Here is a 26,589-nt window from a genome sequence, read left to right on the forward strand (position 1 = left end):
GAAAGTATCCTGTGTACTTTATGAGGCTTGTGCTTCTCATACATACTGTAGTTGGGACCTCTTGGGGCCTTTCATTGTACTTGCCAGTATAACTGTCCAGAATCCACCAAAAAAATGAAAAAAGTGTGTTGGCTTAAAGTTGAGATGATGGATGGAACCATCTGTTAAATTGGACCCATTCTATATCAAACAAATCTGCTTCCCTTTTAACTTGTGAACAATGTGTGTGCTGTGTGGACATTGTGATACAAATAAGCTGACCATACATGTTAATAGATATTAACATGTGGATGGATATCCTAAATAGAGTAATTATTTATTTACAGTATTCACGGTGGAAGGCGAAATGCGTCAGGGCCAATGTAAGTGGTGTTTTGATATATTTTATACTTTGCAACTATCTCATTTTGAGGATTCTGGGATTGATAATATTGAGTCTAGCATTATACTTCCCCCACAGAGATGGCTGTGGCTATGGCTGAGATTAACTTTGACATTTTTGTTTTGCAAGTTCTAACATTTACTTGTTTAAATATTACTTGTACATGTACACAGAAATACTAAGTTATTAAATAGCTAATTGCCAAAAAAAAGTTCTACTTTTTCCTTTCATATTTAAGTGATTTGCCAAACTGTATTATTCTGGAAGAACCTTCACCATATTCTCCTTCAAGATTGTACAGAGACGGGACAATCAGATTACAACCTATATGCCCAGCTTCAGAGGCACAGCCCACTATAAAATAAATGTGTATTTGCACGAAGGGCTTTCTTTATCCTTAAGTTACAGTTGGGTTATGTTTTGTCTCCGGTTGTGCTTAGCGAAGCGTTGGATTAGTGGAATGGAGGAAGTTTAGTACAAAGTCTGCTTTTAGTTGGCATTCTTCAATAGTAGATTATATCTGGAAATGAAGGTGCTTCATCACCAAGTGCTTTTGTTTTAATTCAAAAAGCGCATTGTGACCCGTGGCTCATTTGAGGTTAAATATGTAACATCCTCCAAATAAAGGGATTTGAGAAACAATAAACAGAGGGAAAGAGTAGAGAGGGAAAAAAAATCTTGGCCCAATTTCAGACACCTCCTCAGCTCCCACATCTGGCTGTAATATTTCAAAGTTAATTAGTCATATTGAGGCTGAGTGAAGATCCATTTATCATTCAGAGGGAAAGAAAATGGTTTGAAAAATGAAAGGAAGTCAGTGACGTGGAAATGAGAGGGATTAGAGAAGGGGGTGTTATTGAGAGGGGCTGCATAAAATCTGACATGCATTACAGTACTAGAAAAGAATGGTAGAAGCACATTAGGTGCTGGGCGTGTCTCGGTAATGAAAGCGAAATGTGGTCTAGGGCTCATTCACCGAGAAGAGTAAAGTGTGCGCTGTCACTCCAACAGAAGTGGCATTTAAAATGCAATAGCAATTTTATCGTGACATTTATGCCACATCCATCAATTTTATTACAAATGATTTATTTCAGTTGAGCAGATCGCAGTGATTTAAATGATGCTGTTTCTTTAGGTGCCTGTACGTAGATGTAGCAGTACTCTATGAGCCATGAGCTATTGGAATTATCTCCAGGTTGACCCTACAGGTTTGACAACTTGACACAGTCAAACTCATTGTATTGAATATATGCAATCTCTAAAGACAGGCCTGGAACAGGGGAGCGGAGAGAGGGATAGTGGAAGGCCTGTATGACTGGGAGGTGGAAGGGTGCAGGCAGTAAAAGGTTAACGTTAAGTTTAGATTAAGGGGAGGTAGAAAAAGGAGGGTTGAGGTGACGTGGTGGGGAGAAAAGGGGTTATAAGGAAGGAGTAAGGAAAGGGTGGGGCAATCGCTAGTGGGACAGGGAAGTTTCCCCTCCACCCACCCTACTTTTCTTTTCTTTAGGGGTTTTTGGTATTAAGAGTTGTCAGTGATGAGGTCCTCGAGGGAGTTAGTTTTTGCTATACTATCTTTGGGGCCGACAGACCCATCTATGGTGAGGAGTCTCTGGAATGTGATGGTCAAAAAGGCTGGTTTGAGACTTTTGGTTTGGTGGGCTGCTAGTATTTAGTGATATCGTTCCCAAGATGGGTTGATGCAGCTGGGAGCATACATATCACAGTGGTGCAGACCCATTTAAAAGGGAGGGGTAGTCAAAATGGGGGGGGTGGATTTTTAGGAACTGGTAACTAAGGGTGATGTTCTATGGTGTAGTGTTACTGGATATTTCTGTGTTAAGATATAGTTATTTGTTATGGTTCAATGTTATTTAAAGATATTTATGTTTGTAGTAAAAGGCCTATGGGCCACATAACTAAAACGTTGTAGTGTGTTATTGTAGGGGGGGGGGGGTTGGTGGGTACTGAATATGGTTCTTTGCCTTGTCACAGTCATGCTGGATTTATCAGATCTGTGCCATCATAGGATCAGATAAGGCTTGTCTTCTGTCCTAAACTGGAACATTTAAGGTTACATGAGGGTTGCCATGCAGGCAGAGAAAAGTGGAATCAGTTACAATCTAACAAGGTCCTAAAAAGCATGCAAAAGAATGTAAATGATACCCACCAGTCCCCTTGCCAGACAATCCAGTCTAAGCTACATGTGCTGATATGATCTTTAGCATTCAATAATGTGTTGGTCTGGCCTGTGCTAAAGTTGTATCTGGGGACATAATTCTGTCCCTGTTCATCCCATGCCCTTAAAAAGCATCCAAAAGAATGTAAATGATACCCACTAGTCCAATTGCCTGCTATTCCAATCTTAGCTACATGTGCCGGTACAATCTTCAGCATTTGTCAGTTTTTCAACACTTCAATTTGTTCAAATGTACTGGGGGGTCTTTGCTAATGTTGTTCCTGGGGACATAATTCTGTCTCTGTTCGTCCCATGCTTTTAAAAAGCATGCATAAGAGTCTTAACGGTACCCATCAGTCTCATTTGCCAATCTTTGTACAATCCTTGGCATTTGTCACTTCAACCAAATGTTTTAGAGGCCTGTGCTAGAGTTGTGCTGGGACATAAGTCTGTCCTTGCCCTTGGTTGTCCAATTCTCTTAAAAAGTATGCTAAAGCATGTTAATAATACGTGCTGATCCTACTGGCTGTCATATTAATCTTAGATACCTGTGCTGCTCTTCAACATTGAATACTTCTTCAAAGTTTCAATTTGACCAAATTTGTTGGAGGCCTTTGGTAGATGTTTGCTTGTGCACATAATTCGGTCCCTGTTCATCCCATGTTCTTAAAAAGCATGACAATGAATGTCAATGATACCCACCAGTCCAGCTGCCAGCCAATCCAATCTTGGCCACATGTGCCAGTATGATATGTTGGAAGCCTGTGCTAGAGTTATGATTGGGGTCATAATTCTGTCCCTGTCTCTATTGATGCCATGCTCCTAAAAAGTACACAAAGCATGTTAATGATACCCACCAGTCCCATTGGCTATCGATCCAATATTAGTTACTTTTGCCAGTATGATCTTCAGCATTCAGTACTTAGTATTCAGTACATGTGTTGGAGGTCTGGCTAGAATTGTGCTTGGGGACATAATTCTGTTCCTGTCCCTGTTTGTCTCATTCTTTTTAAAAGCATGCAAAAGAATGTTAATGATATCCACCAGCCTTTCTTCCAGCCAATCCAATCTTGACTACACGCGTTGCTGCGGTTTGCAGCATTTGACACATCTTCACCACTTTAATTTGAACAAATATGTTGGAGGCCTGTGCTAGAGTTGTGCCTGGGGACATAACTTATCCTATATTTATCCGATGCTCCTTAAAAGCATGCAAAAATGTTAATGATACCCACCAATCACATTGACTCCATCCTTAGCTTCATGTGCCATAGCTATGTGTGTATAATCTTTGGCATTCAACACTTCTTCAACTCTTGACCAAATGTGCTGGAAGCCTGTGTTAGAGTTGTACCTTGGGACAAAATGTTGTCCCTGTTCATTTTGGATCCATCCTGACTTGGTCCCATCAGTTTTTCTTTTGCCTTCCATTCTCTGTACAGATCTTTACCAACCCCATCCCCGTTCATTTCTTCCCTACCAACATTAAACTTCTCTCTGTTCCTAACCTCGTCCCCATCATAGTCCTAGCTGTCTCAACCTATTCCCAATAAGTTCCTATAGGTCCCCACCCCATTTCCAACATAAATTTTTAACAAATCTGTAAAAGAAAAACAAGCAAGAAAACCATATTGTATAACTAAAAATGTATGTTATGGAGGTAACTGAAAACGCATAAGCAGATCTATCGACACAAAGAAGGTAGAAAATATCATCAGATAGTCAGCCAAGTTGAATATGTAGCTAAGACAGGTAGAGTTTAAAAAAAAAACTTCAACAAAACAATGAAGCAATCATGGATGTCCCTCTTTTTCTGCTGTCTGGGAGACAAATCTTCAGCTCCCAGCCATGCAGCAGCGACTGAATGAGAAAAAATCATCGCCAGAGAAGGTAACTATAATTACAGCACGCTGTGTGCATGCTCTGCAGGGGGGAGAAGTCTGCTGGCAATTATTGTTTTTGTTAATGTAAAAATGTTAATTGCGCCTAAGCAATAAACTAAAAAATGTACCTTTTGTCTGCAATTCCTCCTGAAAAGAAGCAGAGCTTTTGTTGGAATTTAAGTGTGCCTAGGCACTCGGTGTCTATAGCCTCATAGCTGTATGATCACAATGTGAGATATAAGGCAATGTTGCTAGAGTCATTGGGATTTGGAGTGGGATTTGGTGATTTCAGTACAATGATATTCATTGTTTTTCTTCCTTGAGGCTTTGACATGAAAAGAAAAGCCCTGTCACTTCCAAGATGGTAGCCCTTGTATAGATATAAGTGCAGACAAGGCATGGTATGCCAGTATTGGGCAAAGGGTGGGCATTGGGTGGACCACAGGCAATTCTCATATATTCTCAATACCACTTGTCAGCCTTCTGCTTATCTTTTTGGGGCACAGCTTCAGTAAATTTTAAACTGACATTATTGAATGGTGAAGAGTTTGCACCAATGACTGGTGGATAGTTGGAAGGTGTTGTGGCTAATGATAGACTTATTTTCAAGCACCAAACAGATGTTTCTGTTTTTAAAATTAATGAAAAAATATGTGATTGGGTTGTGTTCTTACAGATGACCCTAGTCTATATAATGTGTCATAACTGGGCCACTTGATATTTCCGAGAGATGACCATGAGTGAGATGGCTGAAATCTTTTGACCCAAATAGAGATTTTCCAACTAGCCTAACACTATGGAATATTTTGAAACGATTCAAACTTGATTTTGTTTCAGTTATCATCCATTGATGTTTGGACAGAGTGTCAGTTGGAAATTGGTTATGGAAGGTGTAAGTGATAAGATAAGTGTGTTAATAAACAAGTCAATGGTCAATGGTACAACTGAATACATTTTATGGTATTGATGTATATGTTGATCATGTTATATCAATCAAAAGTAACGTCTAGAGCAAATCATATGCTAATGTAGTGTTTTTTAGTCGCTAGTATATTGCTAGCAGTTGTTGTCCCTCAAAACGATTATTAGTGATCATGTCATGTAACAGTTTATGGGTGAACACTATGCAGACACACTGCTCTGTTCTAGGGTAAGTAAGGGGGAAAATGCTGGAGTTGCCCAATTACTAAAACTACAATAGTCCTCAATAATGGCCTATCATTGAGGGATTTGTTAGTTTCTTCCATACGAAAGAATAGACCCAATGGATAATCCAAGAGGTGTGAACTCCTATTTGCCCAGCCTGTGGTTACATATAGTGTATCTGTGGGAGAAAGAGAAGATGAGGAGGGAGGGAAAACCAGGCTTTTGAAGGGCAACCAGAGTTAAATTTAAAAACACAAAATTGTATTGTTCCAACAACAAAATTTAAAAAATGAAGAGTTATGTCTCTATAAATAAATCCTAGGCTAACATATAATCACAAGTTTCGCAAAAAATAGCAATATGGTTAAGTATCACACTGAGTTAACGATGGTGGTAAGGTGTCCCACCCGACACGTTTCGCCTGAACCGGGCTTCCTCAGGGGTAAGGGGAGACTTAGTATTATTGCTTGGGCTTTTTACCGCAATAAGAGCCTTGTGATACCGAATTGCTACTTGTAAGTGATTTGATAGGTAGACCTATATCAGTTTTGACGTACTTAGTGAAAGTAAATGACAGTGATCCAGCAGGGGAAGATAAAGTGTTTTCTTCTCGTATGGAGTATTTTCTATGTGATATGTGGGTGAGCTGTGGGCAGCCGTCCACTCCTTTTGGACGGCTCCTTTTGTTTTTAAGTTTAACTCTGGTTGCCCTTCAAAAGCCTGGCTTTCCCTCCCTCCTCTTCTTCTCTTCCTCCCACAGATACACTATATCATTTAGGATCCAAGACAGCAGAACTCTAATTGGTGTTATCGGGCACATGTACTTATGCTGTACTTTCACCTGAGATGATCACAAAAAATCTATCTTCTGTACAGAGCTTTATGTTAAGAATACACTATGCAATTTTCACTAAAAGGTCTTTATGATTGATATAACGATCAATGTGCAAATCAATAGACTAAAAAGTGATCGATGTACTAACTACTTATTTGTTATTACTGTTATCTTGATCCCTCACCTGACTGAGTTTTAGCTTTATCCCTTAATTGTTGAGATCTGGCTGGGATCCCTCCCCTGCCTGAAAGTTGACTTGATCCAACACCTGTCAAAGAGTTTGCTTAGTCTCTCACCTGCTTTCCTGATCCAACACCTGTCTGAAAGTATATATCTCACCTGCCTAAAAGGTAGTTTAATTCCTCCCCTGCCTGAGTTAGCTTGATCCCCTACCTCCTTGAAAGTTTGCTCGATCCTTCACCTGCCTGAGAGTTAACTTGATCCCTTACCTGTCTAAAAGTTGGCTCAATCCCTCATTTGCCTGAAAGTTAGCTTGATCCCTCACCTGCCTGAGAATCGTCTCAATCTGTCACCTTCCTGAGAGTTAGCTTGATCCCTCACCTACCTAAAGCGGTGTTGAACCCAAAAATAAAGCTGGGTGGGAAGAAGCTGTAGGCGAGTGGCAGCCCCTGTATTGTGACCCAACTCTGTAACCATACAAAAACAGCCGGGTGGTTTCTGAAAAGTGCTGGGTGGTGCGCCCGGTTAAAAGGGTCTGGTGAGAACACTGCTGAGGGTTGGTTTAGTTCTCCATCTGCTCAAAAATTGACTTAATTCTTTACCCACCTAGAAGTTAACTCAATGCCTCACCTGCCTGATAGTTGACTGGATCTTTCACCTTCACTATTCTAGGTAGAAGAGTAAAATGAAAGTGCTATCCATATTGCCACTACACAATTGTGAAATTCTGATACTTGTACTCGGATGATTCACTTGAGAATTAATAAATCTTTCAACCTGTCATACTTGAGTGGACACTTCCCGGCCGGCTTAATTTTTGCAGAACACAATAAATAAATCTGTTGTTGATCCCCTTGTCTTGTATTTACTTACCTTCCTTCCTCATTGTTCTACTTGCTGTCACCTGTACACACACATATACATAACAGCCTATTTAATTTTTTGCCCATAGCTAGGCCTATAGTGCATGACTTGGCCCCTGGCTGCTGAGGGGTTGACAAGAGTGCAGCCCCACCTCTCAAACACAATCTTCAGTGCCGATAACATCTCTGAGCTCACATAATCTATGTATGTACTTGCTGTTGAAACCCAGGTGACAGTTTTGTTCATCGCGGTGGGGAGAAAGCTTTTTGAAGTTGTAAAACCGTCTTTCATGTTAAACTATCCGTCAAAAAGTTCTCTACAGCTGCAGACAACGTGTCACCTTAATTATGAAAACTTTGACGGGGAAACCATGCGAATGAGTGTGTTACATTTGCTGTGTGAAGAGCCCCCACGCTTTGCGAGGAAAGCTAATATTTCACTGCACTTGCCTAATTAAATCAATTAAATCATACTGGGTATTTATAAATGAGTTCAGTAATCACAATGAGGCCTCTTTGTACTTTGAATCGGCGTCTCAGCAATGACCTTTTTTATTCTTTTAAAGGATAAATCTGGATTTGGAGTTAACCCCTTCCGTCCTGACCGCAGTTCTGAGCTGAACGCTTTACGTTTTAATGGAAAGTAAAAATGAATCGTTTAGTCGCAAAAATAAATAGATTTATTTTTTATAATTCCATGTCTACTTTCATCTCCTGGAAAAATGCTTAATCGCTCTTGACAAGAACACACTTTTGCATTACATCTGGAATATCTAAAATCAGCCAAGCATTTTATTCCCCATCACGAGGACTCATAATCGTGTCCATGCTCTCCCGTAAGAAGGGATTTGTTTTGAAGACTAGCCAAGAATATCAGTCATTTCAACAAAAAGAGATACTTTTTTTCCACTTAATTAATGTATCAGACTGACGCTGTGATTTTGATTAGTATCTGTTTGAAAGGTGAATTCTCAAAGGATCAGTTTGAAATTCTGGTTTAGGCTAAATTTGTAAACCGAAGACGTCAATTTATAACTATAAAAAGAAATACAATTAACTTAATGTACCTTGTTAGCATGAGATTATGCATTAAAGCTCAGTTTCAGCTCACTTTTTCAAATGTCTTGTGGCAAGGCCGTTTCTGGGTGGTTTGGCGTCCAAATGTTCTTTTCTGTAAGCCAAGGCTGCTACTACCCGTTCTTTACTCCATATGCAGAAATGCACAGGGATGTGAGGTGTGATGGCCATCGTTTACCATGCCTCAGTACATGGAAGATTATTTTTTTTTTTTTTATGAATCCTTGCCACTGTGCAGGAGCTTCTTGTAATAAAGACCGGTCACTGGTGCACTCTCTTTTTTGAGCAGGGTGAATGATCTTGTATCCACCCTCTACCACAGGTTTCTGCAGGCAGCCTTTAGGGTAGTGTTTCTTAATCTTTTTAACATGGGGGAACCCCTGAAAGAGGTTTCAGGTCTTGGGCAAGCCCTGCTAAAACTACAATATACACAGCTCACAGTATATTAGTCTGGAGGTCAGTGGGAAGAATCCCTTCTACATTGCTGCCCAGTGGGAAGTATGTCAACCTTACAGATAGCCATAAAGATTATTGAAGTTGAATAAAATACCCAAAGAGGCTTTATAACTTGCTCATTGCTCAAGGAACCCCTAGCAACCTGTGGAGGAAGCCTGGTTGACCAATTGCTTTAATGGGTGGATTGGTCACTGCTTTACTTTTGCAAGATGATTGGTCTTGTATCCACCCCTCCCATAGTTTTCCGCAGGCAGCCTATAGAGTGTGGGCTGATCACTGCTTCTTTCTTTACTTGTGCAGGGTGCTTGGTCCTGTATCTGCCCCTCTTATAGTTTTCTACAGGCAGTCTGTACTGGGTGGACCTGCTGGGCCTCTCCCACAGCTCTGCTAGCTGGCAGAGGCTTTGTGAAGGACAGGTGATGACATTGCTGCTACATATAAAGCATATAATATCTGGGATAGCAATTACATTTAATGCACCCAAAGTGGATTTATCTTCTCTATGGCTCTTACCATTAAATTTAGATTCAAGTTTTTGTGCCTGGAGTACAACTTTGTCAATAGCATTCTAAAATGTATGTGTGCTACTTTCCTCACCTCTTAGATTGTAAGCTCTTCTGGGCAGGGTTCTCTCCTCCTCCTGTCTCACTGTCTGTATCTGTCTGTCTTTTACAACCCCTATTTGATGTATAGCGCTGTGTAATATGTTGGCGTTATATAAATACTGTTTATTATTAATACAAATAATATAACAAGCCTTTTTTTTTTCTCTTATTTGGTTTCTAAAATATACTATTGAAAGCACTAATGCTACGTACACAAATCCAATGGTTCTCGCCCGATAATCAGCCAAAAATCTGGCGCATGTACAGCACCCTTCATCCATCGTCCGAACGACCATCCTGGAGGATCCATGGTCGATGGGCGATGAAAGATCCTAATGCAAGGGAAGAGGGAGAGCGCACAGCAGGGTGCCTCTCTGTCGTTTCCCCCCCCCCCTCTCTATTGAGCAGAATGGTGCTGTATGTACAGCACGGGTTCATGCATCGTGCAGTCCTTAGTCATTGGAAAGGATCGTGAAAGATAAATAATTGCACGTGTGTATGCGGCTTTAGTGCTCTCTGCCGCTGCTGAATGTTATCAGTTAGCAATGTTCCTAGTTTTCTCTGTGGACTATACAATACCTCTTCCTATGTTATGGAAAGGGGAAGGGTTTATATTGACCTGTCCAGAGTGACAATGTTGTGGACGATAACAACTGCTGAGGTTGTAGTGCAGATAAAAGTGTTGTAATTGATAATGCTTTTTGGCCATTGTATATATTTAAATTTGTATACCTCCATTTTTGCCTTGTGATAACTTTTAAAAGGAACTTGACTGACATAACTATGGACTCTGAAAAACGCATAATATGTTGTGTGGCACGGTTGGCTTTGCAGCACTGGGGTCCCAAATATGAATCTCCGTGGGTCTCCTCTGAGCACAATGGTTTCCTCTCACATCCTAAAAACGTTCAGGTAATTGGCTTCCATCAAAAATTGGCCTTAGACTACTTGATATGACTATGGGAAGGATATTGTGAGCCCCTCTGAGGGACAGATATATATTATGCGCTTTACAAACTCCAAAGTCATAATATGTTGACGGTATATACAAGCTAATAATAATAGTAATATTAACTACAAAAATATACTGTATATATATATTAGTCTTTACATTTTCCACATTATTGCCCAGTCCTATATCTTTCAGGACTAATTTGCTGTGTGGCACTAGTCAGTCCTCCATGCCAGTGTTTTTTTGGGGCTTGGGTGCAGCCTTGCCATGTAGCATTATCATATTCACAGCTGGATATGACCCATGAAAAGCTATGCAGGAACTTGTAGACATGGCTTCTTGAATCAACCCACCTGTGTAGACCCTGAGCTGCTTTGTAACACTCTGTAGTTCCCATTGTATACAATTCAAACACCTCTGCATTAGCATATGGATTGCAAACTCTTGAAATCCCCAGACTGCAAAACAGCAAAACACGTCCTGATTATTATCTTCTTAAGCGTTCATTAGGAATGTGATTTTCAATAACAGATTAAAGAGATCTTGATCTGTGCATTCTAGCAGAACCCAACACAAGGGCTGAGTTGTCATCTTACAAGAAGTGGTTGGGTGTCCTTTCAGAAAGGTGAGAAACCGGCTTTTATCAGATTCTGCTGTTTTCAGAAATGTGAGATCCATTTGCATTTCAAACATGTCAGACTGTTGTAAGCATACTCCCATTTACAAGGCAATGAGTGTGGCAGAATAATCCACATGGGAGTCTGTTTATGGAACATTCATTTTTCATAGCTACATTGCTTTTTCAGCTACAGAGAATATCAAGCTGTCTACTTTCACCATCAGTATCTCATCATAAAGGCCATACCGAATTCTGGCAGCAGGTGTAAGTACACATGTCGAGAATAAGGAAACCTGTACATGGAGGCTGCCATTGCTGACCTCAGTTGACTGATCTGACACGTTCTGTCTCCAATCCCAAGTGAGCATGGTGATCAGAAATAGCTTTGATTGTATTTGCCTTGCACTTGGTCCAACTCCAGAGAGTCCAAATCTGTTAAAGAGAAAGGATCAGCATGGCAGCCAATTAACTCATATTTTCTGAAGAAGCTCACAGTGGTAGCCTCATAATTTCTTCTAGTTCAGATTTCCTTTATTTTCCTTGAATATAATTCCAATTTACAATCTATCAATAGTTATGTGTTTAACTATAAATGTTGCCTTATATATTAGAGTATAGTTATTAGATCCAAGTCCTTAACAAAGACAATTATATATTATTTATGCATTGGAACATGACCTACATCCAGGCATCTCCCATAAAATTTACAATATACCACAATTCGAGATGGGTTACCCTTAGAACCTTGGAGTGAAAAGTTATAGTGATATAGTATTATTAGCATATCACAAATCAAGTAATTATTGGCTTTAATTTTTGGATGTATGATTTGGTGTTATTTGTTTATGACTACGAATAAAACTAATTGATGAGATGCCATAAAAACCCAAGGATCTAAAGGTAAACCATTGTGAATTGTGGTAGACTCAGGTCTTTTGGAGACTATTTAGATGTCTAGGGCCAAGTACACACCAGCAGATCCCCTGCCAATTTTGTACTCAAATGATTAAAATTATGTGCTACTTCCCCTCCTCTTAGATTGTAAGCTCTTCTGGGCAGTGTCCTCACCTCCTGTGTCATTGATTGTATCTGTCTGTCATTTGCAACCTCTATATAATGTACAGATCTGTGTAATCTGATGGCACTATATAAATACTCTTTAATAATGACTAACAAAAAATAGCTTTTCCAAATGAGGGTTAAGGATGGGCTTCCCAGATGGGGCATATGGGAGACCCCAATTTCTTTGACCATTCTTAAACACAATCCGGTTTAAATCTAGCAACATGTCTGATCTGTCTGTGTCCAGGAAAGAAAGCAAAAACTGGTTGCTTATGATATGTTTACAGCTGAATCAATTTCAAATTCACTTCAGATCTGAGGATTTTATTGGATTGAAAGAGAAGATCAGCCCCTGTGTACTAGGAACGTCAGATAATTGTTGGCCAAAACAGCAGGACAGAAAGGTGACAGGTGCCAGATAGAACAAGAAGAGACTTAGGAAATAAAAACTGAATTTCTTCTCCCTTTTCAAAACCAAAAAAAAAATAGTTTAGCAAAATTTGGATTCTGGAAGTTGACCAGATTGTACTTTGAGCACACAAGATAAAGCAGACCTGGGAATATCCACCAACATTTGAGATTGACAGATCTGCCCCGTTCTCGAATAATTTGTACATAACATAAAGTTGAACATACAACCAACCAGCTGCAATATTTTCATGTGAAGTGATTAGATCCACTGGCTTCTGCTGAAATCCTATCCCAAGGTTCCGTTTGTATCCAGAGGCCACAGGAGGTAGGCTAAGCTTGTCAGACCAAATTGAGTTTGACAGATAACCTGCTGGAATTGAAGTTCAGATCAAGAATGTGCTGGGAGAGACATCTAGATTACTGAGAGATGAGATAATATTGGACTGGATTGGCAGCCTCCATGAGCTTTGAAGTTGGAGATTCAGATTTTCATTAGCCAATTGTCAACTGCGGTCCACAATATCTTTTTTTTCCAAATGTATACTGTATACATTGTAACGATATATGACGATGCATCCTTTTATGTGTCCTTACATTTGGCATGGACTTAAGCTATCTTTGTATCTGTAAAGCATGGAAAAGAATTGTGTTACATTACATATTTTTAAAGAATTTCTTTCTAAAATGCACAGGAGAGCATACAAGCTAAAAAAACATGATTTGTTTCTAAGTACTGCTTTGGCAATACAATACAATATAGTGATTCAATAATTACTGTTCAGGGCCATATAATGCATAGTAGGTCTGTGCCTATAGGCAGCAGAGTCAAATAGGCAGTATGTCCCTGTGTATAGGGGTAGACATAGGGAGATGCCAAGTGTGCTGCTGCACAAGGGCCCTGGACCTTCCTCAGCCAACATGGGCCCCCTCAGGAGCCCCAGGTCAGTTCTGGAAAAAGAGGTTCAAGTCAGTCCTGCACAGGGGCCCACTGTTGGCTACATTTACCACCACCTGTTGGTATAAACCATGTTTTATCCCTATAATCAGCAGCAACTGTTGCTTCTGGTCCCATTGATGAAAATCATGGCCTGCTGTATAGTAAACTATGATCTTGATTTACTAAAGAAATTTAGGCTTTTCCCACAGCAAGGTGAATTATCTCTCTGAAAATAAAAGAGATGAAGCTCTGATGACTTCAACCATCCAATCATGTGCGCTCTCTATTTTTAGAATGTGATTGGGTATTCTTCATAAAGTGTTTATGGGTAAACAGCCATAATATTTGGTTGGAGGTTGGTATTACAACCAACCTGGCTACATACTCAAAGGAAATATCTGTTGCTTTGATAATAGGGTATTGTGAAAGTATATATGTATGCAAAAACATATTCAGTAATCTCTACAAGAAATGCACATTTACCCATATTGTAGCCACTTAAAAAACACTGAAGGTACAGAAAATGCCTGGTAGAAATCAAATAAGCTCCTAACTTCCTTTGGTTAGATGACAACGCTGAACCCAAGCTGTGTTATCAGCATTTCCCATAATCCTCCATTATATTATGGAAATAAGGAGTTTGAGGAGTTCTATAATCTAGAAAATGAAAACTAGGCAGGGATGACAACACTGCTTGAGATTAGAAAGGGTCAGACACACTGGGCCAGATTTAATAAAACTCTTCAAGACCAGAGAAGATAGGCTGACATGGGTGAACCTTGGTGGAATGTATTTGGTTCAAGACTGAACACATTTGCCAGCTAATAGCAAATATTTTTTAAGAAATCCATTCCAGGTTTATTGAATCACCAAGTTTATCCAATATCATCTGAATCAGTGTTTCTCAACCAGAGTTCCTCAAGAGGTTGTTAGGGGTTCCTTTTGCAATGAGCATCTTGGACCTCTTGGGTCAGTTACCACTAATGCCTATGATCTTTTTGGCTATCTGTAAAGGTGGCAATAATCCAAATGTTTAGCAATGTAAGAACCATTCTTCCCAATGACTACAACACTATTGAACTGTGATCTGTGGATAAAGTAATTATATGCAGCACGGGGTCCCCGAGACCTAAATTTATTTGAAGGGTTCCCCCATGTTAAAAGTTTGAGAAATGCTGGTGTAGAGCTTTAATAAATCAGGCCCTCTGTGTTATCATCCTTAACAAAGTTCTGGCAGATCAGCAGGTACTTTTTCTACACTTTTAACATTTTTTAAAATACAGAAAAATACAAAAATCTGTATGTATTGCACAGAAATACAAATTATGTTTTTTTTTTTTACTTTACTTTTTACTATAAAATCTGACATATATGGTAAAAAAATAATAGAAAAAAGTTATTTTTTATTTTTAATGTATGTGTTTTGACATTATGCAGCAAATTGCTTTTAGGAATATAAACTAAAATATATTATTCTATGTGATTGCCTGCAGTTTAAACATTTCATCCTTTGCACATTGTGCTTAAAAACAGAATCAAGGAGCTGGAAATCAGATGCTGAGCCCTTATATATTGCTCTATCTCTCCTGGTATATGGACAAAGTAGGGGCCTCACGAGCCATTAGCCATTACAAAAGGACTGTCTGTACAGACCATCACCCAGGCAATTACATTGATAATCCTGTTTGCTGCTTAACTGGCTCTTCTCAACTGGTTTAGTGGAGAGTAAAAGTGGAGCTGGTTTGTCTTTATTTGTTTTCATAGACAAATGAGTCACGATCCAGTGAGTCCTGACAGGGAGAGGAAATTAGGTCCTTCTCCAAGATGAACTACTGAGTAAAATATAAAGCGGCACCAGGGAAACCAAACTTCTGGAGTGCTCAAAAAAGTGGTCATAAATTATTATTTATAGATATAGATAATAATAAATCTTTCAGATTGGCAACAGACACTTCTGAAGTTCCTCAGGGGCATTCATTTAGAGTTTAATTAATACGGAAATAATGACTTTAGTCAGGGCAATCAAAAAAAAAGGAGAAAGTTGGAGAAAAAAAACAAATGGGCCTTGAATACATGCACATTTCCTTAAACTTATTCCCATAAAGTGGACCTATCACTGAGTGAGGATGTAGGCTTCCATTACTGAACTCACTGTAAAGAATGATAATTGCCTATGTAAAACGATTTTTTAGGGTTCATGCCTAAAGCAAGCATGCAGATAATGGTGTGGAAAGTTGTGCGGCAATCATATTAACACTAAAGCTGTATATTCATTCTGGGTTAGTAGTTCAGAAGGTAATAAAGGCTGCAGATTAGATGTGCATTATAGAAGATGTGTATTATAGAACCAGATTATCAATGACAGTTTACATAATGGGAGAATTTATTAAAGATCTCCAAGACTGGAGAAGATAGAGTATCATTGGAGAACCTGGGTGATCCAGCAAACTTGGAATAGATCTGGTCCAGGGCTGAAACTCCTTGCTCACTATTAGGAAATGATTGTTAAGAAATCCTTTCCAGGTTTGCAGGATCACTCATATTATCCCATGATAGCCTATCTCCTCCAGTCTTTGAGATTTTTATTAAATCAGGCCCAGAATTTTAAAGAAAAGTCCACCTACAAGTAGAAAGAAAGGCCATATGTGCTGATAAGCATGGTCTTATAAAATAATGGTGAGCACAGAGATCAGTATGCTGAGCTTAGATTCACCTACTTATTGAGTTATACCTACCAACTGGCAACCTCCATGAACCAAAGCTCACCTGCTTGCACCCCGAGCCAGACATTAGTTATTTGCTCCACCTTATCTGTACAGATGGGTCACAAAACCCCATTCCATAGACTGATCACTATCTCCCCTCTTGGTCTGGTGTCACTATTCACCCCCACAACTTATGGGCATGTACACTGCTACTACCATTATCAAATAATCACAATCAACAACCCGATTCTCCGACAACTCTCGACTCCCCTCTGCCACCAGCTGAAAAACAGCTGTTGTTCCCTTCACCCCCAGGATCCACCGTTTAAATAAATTGATATTATAACCTTCTTCAACTACTACAATATACTAAGCATACCAGGATGGAGCACATGGCATACCTCTAGCAACTATTCACATTTTGTCAGTGAACATTACTGTGTAAGACTAGCTCTACATGTCAGCAGCTTACATCAGATTTGCCAATCTACAAGCCAAACAGTGGGTATTACTGTAAAATGATCACCACGACCATGTGCGACGGCAGGTTTAAAGCCTTTGAAATCACTTTACCCAAAATGATGTTATCACATGCATGGCATTGACGTAAATTGCCATGTGTTACTGCTCATGCGATGCTTTCTTTTTGAAAGAATTCATTTGAAATCACCTAAATTGCACAGTATAGGTCAACATGCTGAAAATGCAGCACTCAAGACTTTTTCAACACCAAAGGGATGAAAAAAAAATCATTTTTGCTGCCCATGCAAAATTCACAGTCCTGCAGAACACTGGAAATTTTAAAAAAATTATATTTTCTTTCCGGGAAATGTTTGTATGTTTGTATGATTGTATGGAGTGCTTGAGAGCAGCCACTACAATACTGCTTTTTCTGAACAGGTACAACTTGAAGTAGTCAATTTATTTATGATTACCAAGTTTCGTTAGTGGATCCAATTTATTGGCATACTGTAAAAACCATGTGGCAAGATTGGCAAAACGGCTGGAGCCTGAATAAAATGGTGCCAATAACATGGGTTTAAGCGAGCCTTACATATTTCTACAACTTTTTGTCAGTTTTTAATGTAAAACAAGACTATTAAGACAAAATAGTGGGAACTCATCATCTACATGTAACTAGGAACATGTAGAAGAGCTCTGAAAGTAGAGCTAAATCCTGGGGATACACACCTGTCCCAATCCATCATGGGCACCGCTGTCTTCTACCTTCTCCCCATTCCGATCTTCATCAATCTAAGTTCTACTTTAATATTTAGAGGATAGAAATGTTAACCCAACCTGATACTAAATCAACACACATACTTGTTAGTAAACCCTAAGAATCTACATATTTAGTTCCGACTAGTAAAGATTGTGATATATGGTATGTTTAGAAGTTTAAAGAGGTGTTTTCTATGAGTTTTAACATTGCCAAGAATAACCAAAATATAGCTTACAGCTTTAAGGCATTTAAGGTGTAAGGCATGAAATAAAAAAACTTTTATACCTATTCATAATTTGATATTTTGGTTCCTCTGGCTGCATCATAGACAAAGATAACAGCCTGACAACCAACTCCTACATCTTTCCATTGGATCTGCAAGATATAATATTGTTCCATGTAGCTCACATCTTTCCTATGTTAATCTCACCATTAGGCTAAGGTTACATTTTTAAGTTCTGAATAAACCCATGGTTAATGGAAACACCTACTGTAATAGGCAAAGTATTGTATATTTGGTGTTCAAAGTATTGTTAATGGGTAATCAGTTGACAATCTTATTAACCTGTGCACTTCCAATGGGAATTAAAATCTGTATGGCCTTTCTAAATATTTCTTGTGAATGAGATCATCAACATTGGTCACATATTATTCTTTTTATATTTCTATTCTAGAGATTAATAAAATTTGAAACATTATCTTTGATGGAATCTCCTACGAGAGTTCTTTTGATGAAGCATATATTGCGAAACGCGTCAAAAATGGAGAGAGATTCATAACTAGAGAGATTCTTGTCTGTGCTAATTTATACTTGAAGCCAACTTAAGCTTAGGGTTTATATTGTATTAGTTTTTAGACATTATATTACGTTTTTTTTGTTTTTTAGGTCCCAGGTTCGATTCCCAGCCAGGACATTATCTGAATGGAGTTTGCAGGTTCTCCTTGTGTCTGCGTGGGTTTCCTCCGGGTACTCCGGTTTCCTCCCACATCCCAAAAACATGCAGTGAGGTTAATTGGCTTCTCCCTAAAAATTGACCCTAGACTACATTAATGACATATGACTAAGGTAGGGATATTAGATTATGAGCTCCTTTGAGGGACAGTTAGTGACACGACTATGGACTTTGTACAGTGCTGCGTAATATGATGGCGCTATATAAATACTGTGTAATAATAATAATAATTATTATTTGTGTTGTATGAAGATACCTAAACAGTCTCCTAAATCAAACTTTTCTGATGTGGAAAAAGAACGAAAATATGTAATAGATAAATACATTTGTTATAGAAGTGTATATATCCACCCAAAAGGAAAACGAGAAACAACTGAGGAGAAAAAGGGGTAAGAGGGACTTTCTATCTGAAACTTAATCAGGGAAAGTTTGGGGTGGGAGAAGCTATGCCACTCGGTGCCCCATCAAACTACACTTTTGTAGAAGTAAAGTAGATTTATTTTATCACAATGTTGGATATGGATTTTCCATGGTGATTACCAACCCAGAAATCCACTGGAGGACACCAGCAACAGAAACTACTAAGCTTAGTATATTAATTCCTTAATATATTAATGGAGTAAGTCTATACCATTTGCTGTTTTCTGTGAAAAATTGTATTCCTCCTGCAATTAAGGTCCTATAAATTATCTTCTCAGTTTGAGCAATAAACCACCTGTTCATGCCACCATTTTAGAACCCATTATATAGCAACATTGCATTAATTAAAGAAACACTTTTTTTGTATTTATATTTCATCTTTGGAAAATTAATTCTCCAGAATTCTGTGTTATTTTATCCTTCCGGCATTCAGTATAGTATATATGTCCCATTTGCTATCACCATGCAGTTTGATTCTCTGTCCTGTTTGTTTCCGACATGTTTACCCTATGCGTTTTATGATTCACCAATCATTATGCTAGCAGACACAAAGTTTGTGATTTTTTATCATGTAATTATTACAGAGTGATAGTTTTTTCTAAGCTGTTGTCAAGTAATCAGGGGTGGAAATGTGGTTTGTTTGACTCATTCTATTTAGCTAAGCAGAAAATTTGTTGAGTCAGGAGTTTCCAACACTGCTGTGATCCTGGGTGCTGCAGATAATTATTCAAAATGGAGACAGACACCAGTTTACCATTACACTATGAGATGAATCTGGGCACTGACGGATGCAATATCAGCATGTTATTTCATCTAGCAAGTGAAATGCACTTTTAAAGGTTGCCCTGCAGGTTGGGGACAGATTGCCCTGAGCTACTTTACATTCTTACTGTCTTCAGCACATGTCAACCAACCCAGATAAATTGAAGGTGTCTTGTGGCTTGCCCATTGCCAAGTCTAAAAGGTCGTTGATTTGGGTAGATCTGTTTGCTGACATGAGCCACAGCAAACATGAAAACGTCCTCAGATCATTTGATTTGTGTACGGCTGTTTCCTGTCATCTCTGCATCGTTGTCCTCAAGTCTGCGTATCCAGAAGATTTTGATTTGACAGTGTGATGATCCGGCTGGTCAAAACTGGGGAAAATAATCCCCCATGTGATATAACAGTAATAAATGGTAGCGTGGGCAGTTATATGGCAGATGTGGTTGAAAATTAATCAAATGTAAGTTTATACACCTTGCCATTTCCCTTCCATGTATGAAATGCAATGCTGATCCTGGTACAGGGATGGACTTAGATAAAACAGAGCCCTGGTCAAATTTAAAGAGGGGGCACCAACGGCAAAGCATTTCTGATCCCTGTACCCCTGCCATTCTGTCAGTTGGGGCCATGGAGAAGGTGGTGATAGTTGTGGACGGGGGGTTACACATTCAAGTATGTATTATATATGGAAGATGCACTGCCTCACCAAACAGCATGTTGGTTAGGATACACTAGAATATGTCCTAGGCTTTACTTAACCTTCCCAGTGGTAATCCCTGAGTCACACTCAGGGTAGGTAAACCTATGGGAAGTAATAGTAAATACAGTCTTTCCTGATCCGCCGGCATCCCGCGCCATCCATCCCCGCGATTCCTGTCCTCTTGCTTCTTCCTCAGGCGTCTTCTGCACACAATGAGTGACCGGGGAGTTCTCGGTGACGTTGGTACGTGTGTACGTTGCCGGCGGGGTGGGAAATTCAAGAACCATTTGTATTGCATTCAATACAAAATAACTGTATTGAATGCAATACATTGGATTTATATGTGTAAAAGCAGTAAATTGTTTTCAAGAACATTTTTTTTACAGTATAATAAAATAGTATGTGTATAATAATTTTTTTTTTTAATTTAAAAAAAATTAAAAATGTAAAAATTTATATATATTTTTTTAATTTATTCAACTTACTATTTTGACATGATTTTGTGTTTTAAATGTTGTTATACTCATACTATTATACTGTAAAATAAATTTTCATGAAAAACAATGTACCGCTTTTAGACATATAAAACCGGAAAGAAATGTACACTAGGGAGGTAAAGGTCCTTAAAACATACCAGAGGTTTGAAATCTAAATTATTCTATTCATAAAATAGCTGGTTGAAAATTGGTCAGAGCCAGGGCTGAATTTCGCACAAGGCCACCAAGGCCATGGCCACCGGAGGTAGCTTTTTTACTGCTATCACAGCTGTAATATTATCATTATAATACAAAAAAGTATTGGGCTGTTGGGCTGTTCTGTCCACAACCATTATGGGTCCTACCAATAACCTCCCACCATCATCATGGCCACCCTCCTGTATTTGTCCTTTGAGAACAAGCTAGCTGGCCTAAGGTAGAGGAAAGTACAAACCTGGCCTTGAACAACAGTTGGCATTTTGGTTTTCTTTTCACATTGAGTAATGCATTGCAATACAACATTGTGCTTGTTACCACAATGCAAGTTAACACACAGGTTTATGTTCATTGCCCAATGTACCTATAAAGAAAAAACAACCGTGCTGAAAAGCGTAGGTGTAAGTCCTCCCTGCATTGCTTACATAGTGCAGGTAAGTGTGCTATGGTGGGTTGTCACCTCATTTAAAATGACCTCTGGATTATTCCACAACTACGGCATTACCCTAAAACATAGACAAATGTAGGTAATATTACTGCTAGACTACACTGCACACACCATAGAGATAACCTTAGAACAATACGACACTTTGAATGGACCATTTATATGAAACAATAATATAATGCACCAAGGCTATAATTCTGTCCCATCCACACCATTCATCAATATAAATTATAGATCCTAAAAGATAATGGGTCTGATTTAATAAAGCTCTCCAAAGCTATCACACACGTCCAATGGTTCTCGCCCGATAAGGGGCTCAGGGCCGATATTGGACGAGAATCTGGTGTGTGTACAGTGCCCCCGTACATGCATCGTGTTCATGCATCGTGCAGTCCTTAGTCGTTGGAAAGGATCATGAAAGATTCTTTCCAAGGAAAATAATTGCATGTGTGTATGCAGCTTTACATTTCCCTGGAGAAGATAAACTATTATGGGAGAACCTGGCTGATTCAACAAACCTGGAATGGATTTCTTAAAAATCATTTGCTATTAGTTGGCAAATATTTTCAACTCTGGACCACATCCATTACAGGTTTGCTGGACCATCTAGGTTTTCCCATGATAGTCTATCTAACGTTAATAAATCAGACCCAATGTACTGTTGTATACTATGTGTTCAACCCCCCCCCCTTACCTTAACTTTTCTGATCACTAGAAGAGGTTGATTTTTCCCTTGGCAAAATTTTGCAATGTGTTTGCTTTGCCTTATTTGGAGTGTATATTTAGTGTTTAGGGTAGTTGTATTTATTTGTGTATATTTCAAATTTCTGTGCGTTTTCGTTTTTGCGTTTAGGATTTTTTTGCCTACTAATCCTTTAATTTTGTTTTTACTTCTCTTTGCCTTTTTATACTTTCTGTGAAAAAGTAAATAAATGACAGTGCCAAGGGTTAGATTTCTGGAAGTAGAAAAGGTCTAGTATAGTTGGAATGAGCATTTGTAATCCCCAGAAGCTATTTAAAGGTGTCACCCAGACTTTCTGGTCCAAGAATATGGCCCATTGGTCATTATATTTTGTTTTATTTAGAAGACAATTAGAAGAAATCTAAGCATTTATTACTCCTCGTGTCATATGTTTTTTGGAATGTCCTGTGGTGGGGAAAAAGCTCCTGTAAGGGGACAAATTGGTGGTGACAGGGGAGTTCTCCTCTTCCTTGTCACCACCCTGGTAACTGAAAAGCTGCTTCTGCTCTGTCACTGCTCCCACTGTTGCAAGTTTTCCTATAGATAGGGAAAAGTAAAAGTATACAGGGTTTATTCATTCCAATTATAAATAATTGATATTGATATTAAACAAATAATACCACCAAAATCCTCTTTATTTTCAACTTTCCCATTGACTGACAAGATTTTGGTGAATCCAAGCTGCTCAATTTTGCTCACTTGTAAAGATCACTGATCTGTAACAACCCTGACATTTCCAGTCTCTGTTGCAGTTTGTGCACCACTCATTTTTTTTCCATTGGTACTTCAAACAAGAGAATACATGAGTCTGTGTTCTGTGTTACTACCTACAACATTGATCAAGGGCAGTAACACAATCAATCAAGGGCAGCGTAGTTCAATCTACCCAACAAACGACCATCCACCCCCCTTTATTTTATTTATCTCTTTTTATAATATATAAATGAGCCTTTGCTGCCTCTGCACAGATAACATACAGCCAAGTATCTTAAAGCTAACAAACTCTGCTTCTAGACATAGAGAGGTTAAAAATTAAAAGCAAACATAGGCAAAAATAAATACTCTTTTTGAAGGTTTTAAAGAAAGTGGGATATCATGAATCACTGTGTGCTGCTAGAATATGCATTTAGTGCACGAGTTAGAAGATTGTCCTATAAATCTGTCAGTGAACGTCAGATTCATGGCCCTATTGCAGCCGGAATGAGGATCGCTCTATCCTGAATATCTTTACGAGAGGGGACATGCATTTTTAAGAATGGCCCCATAAAGTATTGGAAATGTCATCTATAAAGGGTGAGGAACCCTATTCCTATGCAGAATGTAGTGCCAGGATTTCATTGGATTGGAAGCATTTAGTAATTACTGTACTTTTCTTGAGATAGTAACAAATGTTATAAATATCCAAACACTTTTTCATCTGTAATGTGGCATTATAGGGTTTGAAGACCCAACTGCTTGTATTTTTTTTTCAGATTATATCCTATGCACTCTATATCTTGTGATGGTTTTTAGTTCAGCCCATCATTTGTCCATGTGTATACAGAACCTTTGTTTGTGTGAGTTGACATCAAATTATTGTCTCCCAAATATCCTTTTTTATTAATATTATCTAGTATTTATATAGCTACGACATATTATTCAGCACTTTACAATGTCATAGTCATAGCACTAAGTGTCCCCCAAAAGGGGCAATCTAATATCCCTACAATAGTCATATGTCACAGTCTAAGAACATTTTTTAAGGGGAAGTCAAATAACCTAACTGCATGTTTTTGGAATTGGGGAGGAAACCGAAGTGCCAGGAGGAAACCCAAGCAAACACGGGAGAAACTTGCAAAAACTCCATGCAGATGCAGTGTTCTGGCCGAGATTTAAACCTGTGGCTGAGCGCTGCAAGGGCCAGAACACTAGTTACTAAGCTTTTGTGTATGTATAGAAGTGTAATGCATAGAAGGGTTAAAGCAGAACTAAATTCACATTTTTTTTGCTCTTTTTGTAGTGCCAACATCTTTCTTGGTCCTTTTCCAGGTTCAGGATCTTCGTCCATCTTGACTGACAAGGCTGAAATGACCTATTTCCTGTGCATGGGAGTTCATTAAACTTTAAACAACCAGGTATCTGTGCTTTTATTGCAGAAAATGTATATTCCACCAATTTTTTTCAATCTTAAAATTTACCTTCTGTCAATCTCTTTTAGTCACCTGTGTAATATTGGGGGGAAATTTCCATCACTGCCTCCCCCTAAAGATGCAACATGAAGTTAGAAGAAATCCCTCTCTTAAATATATTATTATTATTATTATTTATTATTAATAATAATAATAATAATAATTAATAATCATAATAATAAACAGAATTTATATGGTGCCAACATATTATGCAGCGCTGTACATTACATATAAATTTCGGGTATACAAGCGTCCCAGTTGATTTAGCTGCACTTCTTTTTTTGGGAACTCTAAAACTTTGGAACTCTTAATTTTTGGTGACAATGGTTTCCTGTATATATAGCAGGTTATTCTTCCCAGTAGGGACACAAATAGGTATATTGGCTCGAAAAAGGGTCCAATCCTTTCCCACTCGAAAACTGTAAACCTAGACTTTGATATGTGGACTGATTTTGGGAAAGCTTTAATTTAAAAAAAAGTCATCAAAGACACAAAAAATTCAGATTTTTTAATATTTTGATTTCTTCTTCTTTTTTTATAAGAACACATACAGCCTTTTGCAGTGCTATTTTTGCTTTTTACAGTTCAGATGGAAACTGAGACCTAGCATATGTGATATATTTACAGTTCAGTGGAAAATGATCTTGATATATTTTGTAAATGACATATTTACTGTCTGCTAGTAAATGATATGTGTGGTATATATCAGTTTCCTTCAACTTATAAAGAATTACGGCCAACAAAAAGATTCTCATCTATACATAGCAGTTTGCAAATAAGAAGCTATAACATTTCAATATGTTTCAAGTTGAAAAGTCTGCTTTCCTAATTAATATATGTTTTTGGGGACAGGGCCAGAAGAAGGAGGTGGGGTGCCACAAAAGAGCCATTTTGTTGTACTTCACTGCACTTCTGACACAGTCCAGAAGCTCATTTATTATTTATGGTAAGTATTCATTTACTGAAACCGAACAGCTTTGTTGCTATATCCCCAGGTTGTATGTGTGGTGGACCATGTTCCTCAGGCAATGCGGTGCAGATATGGCTGGAGGCATTGCCGAGTTTCCTATTTTTAAATCCCATAAGGTCTTTTACTGACTGGAAGAGGTTAACAAATCCAGTTTCTCTGGCCACCACAGTTTCCAGTTCACCTTGGCAGGGTTTCAGACACAAGGGTAACAAGGGGACTCTGTCCAGAGCTCACCCCCCCACCTTCATTTCTCAGATCCAAACACATCCACAAGAAAAGATGATAAATTTCCCCTGGTGACATTACAGACAGTCATAAATAATTCTCTCCTCTTTGGTGCAGGCACTTTCCATTAGGCTTGTCTGTTGACACCCCCAGTCTATGCTGGGACCAGCAGTGAAATTTATCAGCCTGCTTTCTACACCTAATAAATCATCAGCGCTGGGAGCCATATGGCAGATTAGGCCTTCAAAAAACACAGCGAAGGCCGAAGCCTGTTTAGAATTTCCAGAACACTCCTTTGTTTCTTTGTGATAGCTCTGCCTCGTTGGATTTTTTTTTTCCGTGTTGATTTTGTACAGTGTATCATTAATTATATCATAATTGAAGCGTGACTGTTAGAGGGACTTTGGGACACAAACTGAATTAAAGCTTTAATTGTAGTGCCTTATGCCTCTTAAATCGTAGACAGAATCATCACAAAGAAATTCCTGATATACAGTAAAAGCCCGATGAAATGGGAACAGATTTATCTAAACTTGACAAATGTCTGGCAGCATTTCATGATCTCACGAGGAACTATTAAACTCAATTGTAAGAATTCCCATCTTGGATCTTGGACCCTTTGTCAAGAGGATTCATTATTGGGCACAGTTGGGTAGATTTGAATTGATAGTGAGAATATTAATAGTTATAATATTTATATTGATAGGTTTTCCAAGTGGTAGACTTGAGACATTAAGTCTTTAAACAGTTCCAAACAAAAAAAATTAAAGGGCACATCAGCAAAGTATGATTATCATCAATATGTAATAATTTAATTTACTTACATACTTATACATACATATACTCACTGCATCCCTTTAGAAAGTCCATAATTATATCCCTCAAAGTGGCCCACAATCCCTATTATAGTGTAATACTGTGTGTAATAATAGTCATATGTCGGGCAGCACAGTGGCCTTTGCAGCGCTAGGTCCCAGTTTGAATCTGGGCCAGGACAC

At 38.6% G+C, this 26,589-nt stretch overlaps 1 long non-coding RNA gene across 1 annotated transcript in view; it reads left to right on the forward strand.

Annotated features, from left to right (window-relative positions):
* LOC140322216 (uncharacterized) overlaps positions 1-25,336 on the forward strand; it is a 51,581-nt gene extending 26,245 nt beyond the window's left edge. Inside the window, exons 2-3 of the long non-coding RNA XR_011919178.1 lie at positions 24,228-24,342; positions 25,249-25,336. This is a non-coding gene — a long non-coding RNA (uncharacterized lncRNA). The remainder of the gene's footprint in view (positions 1-24,227; positions 24,343-25,248) is intronic.
* The last annotated feature ends 1,253 nt before the right edge of the window (positions 25,337-26,589 follow it).

This window comes from Pyxicephalus adspersus, chromosome 2 (assembly GCF_032062135.1).
Source record: "Pyxicephalus adspersus chromosome 2, UCB_Pads_2.0, whole genome shotgun sequence".
NCBI classification, from domain to species: Eukaryota; Metazoa; Chordata; class Amphibia; order Anura; family Pyxicephalidae; genus Pyxicephalus; species Pyxicephalus adspersus.